The following is a 6,203-nucleotide window of genomic DNA, read 5'->3' as shown; positions in this document are numbered from 1 at the left end:
AGCACACAGCCTTAGAGCATGTTGGATACTCCGGCAGGTGGCCAAGAGCGGCGAGGACCTTCTCATCAACAATACCATAGAGCACCATCCCGCAGAAAATAACAATACAGTACTAACAGTCTTCGAGACTTTTGCCTCAAACAACAGGCGTAAGCGAGCGCTCTGCAGCCTCGCCGAAGTCTGCCACGTCGCAGCAATAAACCCGTGGAACGATACGGCCATAACCTTCAACGCCAGCGACGAACCTCAATTCCGAACAGCCCGAGCACCAGCCGCTTTGGTCCTTAGTCCAATTGTGGACGGATTCCGGCTTACTAAAGTGCTCATGGACGGCGGCAGCGGATTAAACATCATCTATGAGGAAACTCTTAACAAAATGGAAATAGATAAGAGCCGCATTGAGCAAAGCAGCACAACCTTCAGAGGAATCATCCACAGTCGGGAGGCACGATGCGCGGGAAAAATCACACTGGATGTAGTATTCGGCACTCCGGAGAATTATAGGTCTGAAGAAATCACATTCCAAGTGGCCCCCTTTAGCAGTGGATACCACGCCCTTTTAGGACGGGATGCATTCGCAAGCTTCCAAGCTACACCTCATTACGGGTACATGAAGCTCAAGATGCCGGGGCCCAATGGAATTGTCACTCTAGCCAGTGATCCGGACATAGCACTCCGCACTGAAAATAAAACCGCCGCACTAGCCCTGGAGGAATTATCCGAAGCCCTCGCGGCCGAAGAGTTAACTGCGCTGCACTCCGCGGTGGACAGGGACGGCGTGATACTCGACAAACAACCCAAGTCCACCTCTTTTAAACCAGTAGATGAAATAGTCAAATTCCAGGTTCACCCAACGGACCCTACAAAAATAGCATCAATTGGGGCACAGCTGAACCCCACAATGGACGTTGCACTACGAGAGTTCTTGCGCGAGAATAGGGACATCTTCACCTGGCATCCTTGAGACATGCCAGGCATCCCATGCAGGCTGGCCGAACATAGCCTAAATATACTAAAAGGATACAAGCCGGTCAAGCACACTCTTCGGCAGTTTTCAAAGCCCAAGTGACAAGCCATGGGAGAGAAGCTAGCCAAGCTACTCGAAGCCGGATTCATCAAAGAAATAAAACATCCGGACTAGTTAGCAAACCTAGTGATGGTACCAAAGAAGGACAAATCCTGGCGCCCATGCATCAATTTCAAAGACTTCAATAAGGCTTGCCCTAAGGATCCATTCCCCTCCCCCGCATCAATCAAATTATCGACGCTACCGCAGGACACGACTCATTGTGTTTCCTTGACACATACTCCGGATACCATCAAATCAAGATGGCGGAGTCCGATCAAGCCGCAACGACATTTATCACTCCATACGGCCCCTTCTGTTTTAACACCATGCCTTTCAGGCTAAAAAACGCCGGTGCAACCTATCAACGCATGATTCAGACATGCCTGGAAACACAAATTGGCAAAACAGTGGAGGCTTATGTAGATGACATGGTCATCAAAACCAGACACGTCGAATCATTAATAGATGACTTGAGGCTTACGTTCGACAATCTCCGAACATATGACATCAAGCTCAACCCGGAAAAATGCATTTTTGGCATACCAGCCGGAAAGCTCTTGGGCTTCATTTTTTCCAATAGAGGAATCGAAGCAAACCCGCTAAAATCCGAGCTCTGTCAGAGTTGGCTACCCCAACAGACCTCAAGCAAATCCAGAAATTACCTGGATGCGTGGCCGCCCTAAGCCGCTTTATCTCCCGATTAGGAGAAAAGGCAATACCTCTTTATCGCCTTCTTCGACGCACCAAACACTTCGAGTGGACGGATGCGGCAACGGTTGGGCTGGAAGAAATAAAAGCCCTCTTGGCCATGAATCCAATCCTGGCAGCGCCAAAAGTCAGTGAACCCATGCTGCTATACATAGCTGCAACACACCAGGTTGTAAGCGCAGTGCTCGTCATCGAATGAGAGACAGATGGACATAAATTCCCACTACAAAAGCCGGTATACTACGTATCCACTTTCCTCACTCCATGCAAGTCTCGGTACCCACATTATCAAAAGATAGCATACGTGGTCTTCATGGCATCCGGAAAACTACGACACTACTTTCAAGAGTGTTCAATCAAGGTGGCCTCCGAAGTACCACTCAATGACATAATAAATAACTGCGATGCAACGGGCCGGATTGCTAAATGGGCTATCGAGCTCCTCCCGTTAGACATAACATACAAACCACAGCAAGCCATTAAGTCGCAAGTACTGGCTGACTTCGTCGCCGAATGGACAGAAGTCGAACTCCCTAAAGAGTACGGCGCGTACTCCATTTGGATCATGCACTTTGACGGCTCTAGGATGCTAGCTGGTCTAGGGGGTGGCATCGTCCTGACATCCCCCACCGGATATACAGTCAAATACTTACTCCAAATACTTTACACAGATTCCAACAATGCAGCCGAGTATGAGGCATTGTTGCACGGTCTTCGGATGGCAGTATCCATGGGCATTTAATGCCTAGAAGTACGTGGGGATTCAAATCTTGCAATATCTCAAATAAATGGAGACTTTGACGCCAAGGACGCGAAAATGGCGGCCTACCGCAACGCCATTCTCAAAATGTCAGCTCGATTCGAGGGGCTCGAATTCCATCATATGGTTTGAGAAAACAATCAAGCGGCGGATATTCTTGCCCGCATCGGCGCTAAACGCGACCCCGTCCCACCAAATATTTTTTTGGAAAGGCTGTTCAAGCCATCCGTGGTATGGGAAGGGGAGACCAGCAATACCAGTCTGGATCCGCATACAACCCTAGATCCTGAACAATCTGACATAATCGGAGGCTCCGCCACTGAAATCACACCTTCGCCCACGTGATTATGGCGGTCATCGCCCCGTGGACGGAACCCTTCCTAGCCTACTTAAATAGGCAGGAACTCCCGGAGGACCAAAACGAGGCACATTGCATTGTGCGGCACTCTAAAGCCTACAAAGTCCACGAGGGAGAGCTCTATAAGAAAAACGCGACCGGAGTGCTGCAAAGGTGCATCTCCGAAGAGGAAGGGCGGCAGCTCCTGGCCAAAATTCATGCCGGACTCGGCGGCCACCATGCTGCAGCTCGGGCGCTTGTAAGCAAGGCCTTCCGTACAGGTTTCTACTGGCCGACAGCCCGGGCTGACGCACAAGACCTCGTCCAACATTGTGTCGGTTGCCAGCTTTTTGCAAATCAAAGCCATATGCCACCCACCACCCTCCAAACAATCCCCATAACTTGGCCATTTGCGGTCTGGGGGCTCGATATGGTTGGACCCCTTAAAGGAGGAAGCCATAAGAAGAAATACTTGTTGGTCATGGTCGATAAATTCACCAAATGGATAGAAGCCAAACCAGTTAAAACGACTGAATCCGGACTAGTGATAGACTTTATATCCGGGGTCGTACACCGCTACGGTGTCCCCCACAGCATCATCACCGATAACGGCTCAAACTTTACAGCCGATGAGGTGAAAGCCTAGTGCAGCAAAATGGGCATAAAACTTGATTACGCCTCCGTCTATCACCCCCAAACAAATGGTCAAGTCGAACAAGCAAATGGTCTTATTATGAGCGGCATTAAACCCACACTAGTGTGATCCTTGAAGGAATCAGATACGCACTGGGTCGAGGAGCTCGACTCCGTACTATGGGGGCTGCGGACCATGCCAAATCGCACAACCGGATACACACCATTTTTTATGGTGTACAGCGCAGAGGCGGTGCTACCCTGCAATATCATCCATGACTCACCTAGAGTGCGCATGTACGAAGAGAGAGAAGCCGAGATGGATCGACAGGACAACTTAGATGCCCTGGAGGAGGAGCGTGACGTTTCAAAGGCCCGTTCCGCATTCTATCAATAGCAGGCTGGAAGGTATCAAAACAGAGAAGTGCGGGCCAAAACTTATAACATTGGTGACTCGTTCTACGCCTACCAGAGAAGAAAAAGGACAAGCTCAAGCCCAAGTGGGAGGGTCCCTTCATCATTGACAAAGTTCTCACTAGAGGTGCATACCGCCTACATGATGCATCAGATAATCGACTCAAGCCGAACCCATGGAATGCGGCCAGACTCCGAAGATTCTACGCCTAGTGCCGAACTCCGTGTTTGTCTCCTTACCTCCATCTTCCCTTTTAAATTTTATCGTCTCTCTCTCCTTCTTATGTATTGCTTTAAAAAGCTTAAGTACGCTTTGACCGCACACTCATGCCGCGCTACGCGCGCTCAATATACCTGGGGGCTTCTTATACAGAAGCTTAATATAGTTACCTTCTGGGCTTTATGCCCACCACATATGCGTCATTTCCCCATATGTGCCTTTTTTCACCATTATATGCATCGATATGACTTAAGTATTGGCCAAGCTGGGTTGCCTGGCTCTTGTGTTTATGCACTACGTTCCCGTTAATTCAGCTAGGGCATAAGGGGAGCACCTCTGCGATTGTTACTACCGGGTCAACCGGATGTGTACCTCAGACTGGGTGAAGCCGAAAGCTAGCGTTCTTAAGGGAATATTCGGTCGGTGAACAAAAGATGTATTTTACTTATTACAAAACATGACCCCAGATGATTATATCCTGCGTCATTTTTTCACAGTTCAGGCACGCACCTTACTGCGTGCACACCCAGGGAAAGGAACCCTTAACGGAACTATTCTCCCTGGAAGATGTTTCTTACTACCCATGTAATATAACATAACTAGTTGGGTACTTGTCTGTTCAAGCACTTATGACCCCTACGCCTGGTTTCCACGCGTACCCCAGTTCTCCCATAACCGAGCGGGTATTCGGATACATTCCAGACTATCGGGTCCAGAGGTAGAAGCGAAAAGGTCCACCAAGACAAATGATTTACAATCCGGCTAGGGACAAATGTGTCCTTCGAAGTACAAAAGTCACTTAGACTGACTAAATTCTTCTTCTATACCATCCAACAGGTTGTCTAGCCTACATTCCTGTTGGGAATACTTAGCGACTAATGCTACCTAGTCATATACCAGACTTACAGGGATCTCTTTCCCATCTAATCCTACAGGTCCAACCTCGGCCATGTGGTTCGGGTCAGCCTTGGTATATCGCGTCTTCACCATGGCCCAGGCTTCCCTCGCACCTTATCGGCAGGCTGATATCTTCCATAATCAGAAGCACCGTCGTGCTCCCCTGAGCATCTCCACAAGCTCCCCCATGCCTCCTGGCAGGGAGGCGGATGGCCACGAGGCTTGGGCAATGCCCCACATCACTTGCCGAACTTGTTCGTGCAGTTGTGAGAGCTCTGGCAGAAGATCGCCTGCAGATCCGGGCATCTCCTCTTTGGGACGACCTGTCGGCATGCCTACAGACATAATTCTGTTAGCACGCTTCTTCGCCGAACTTTATAGTGGTTCGTAAGAGCACTTACTGAATATGCCACGTCGAAGCCTCTTATTCTCCTTTACGGAGTCAGCAAGCTGGGCCCGAACATCCTTTAATTCAACGTCCAGTCGAGTGTTCGCATCCTGGAGAGTATTTTTCTCCTTTATAACCTTTGTAAGCACACGCTCGCCAGCCTTCAGCTGTCGCCGAACATGTTGCTCATCCTCTGGTACGATTTCCGGATTGCCTCCGGGATTGTCTGCAAAATATATTGTTAGAATTGCATTCATCCCGAATACTAAACTGGTACATGCCATGACATTATCTTCGTTCAAAGCAAATATTACCAGATGGGGCCTTCGCAGACTCCTCCATTACGGCAATTGCAGACCACAGTTGGGCTTTGCACTCCTCCAGCTCTTTAGACAGCTGGGTATTCATCACTGTCAGAACCTATGCACACGACGATCCTGAAATCAGTTGTGCCAACTGTTTCAAGTCTCAGGGGCTACTGATATACATACTTATCAAATTTTCTTACCCGTATATCCTTTACGTACTGGTCCATGGCCCTGGTGCGGCCACCTTGAGTAACCCGGATGTACGCGTCCCCTGAGTTGAAGGCATCGAATGCCTCTTCAGAGAAATTAGGGTCGCGTAGTGCAGCCTGTCGACGCCTATGATTTATGGCGCTCTCCACTTCGGAGTTTGTAACGGAAAATCTATCCGCATCCTCTATTGGACGATCGTCCGCGTTGACCTCCACCCTTGAGTCCGGCCTCGGAGTCTGGCTGGTGGAGGCGTGACCGG

Source organism: Triticum dicoccoides, chromosome 6B (assembly GCF_002162155.2).
Source record: "Triticum dicoccoides isolate Atlit2015 ecotype Zavitan chromosome 6B, WEW_v2.0, whole genome shotgun sequence".
NCBI classification, from domain to species: domain Eukaryota; kingdom Viridiplantae; phylum Streptophyta; class Magnoliopsida; order Poales; family Poaceae; genus Triticum; species Triticum dicoccoides.
This window is presented reverse-complemented; position numbering follows the sequence as displayed.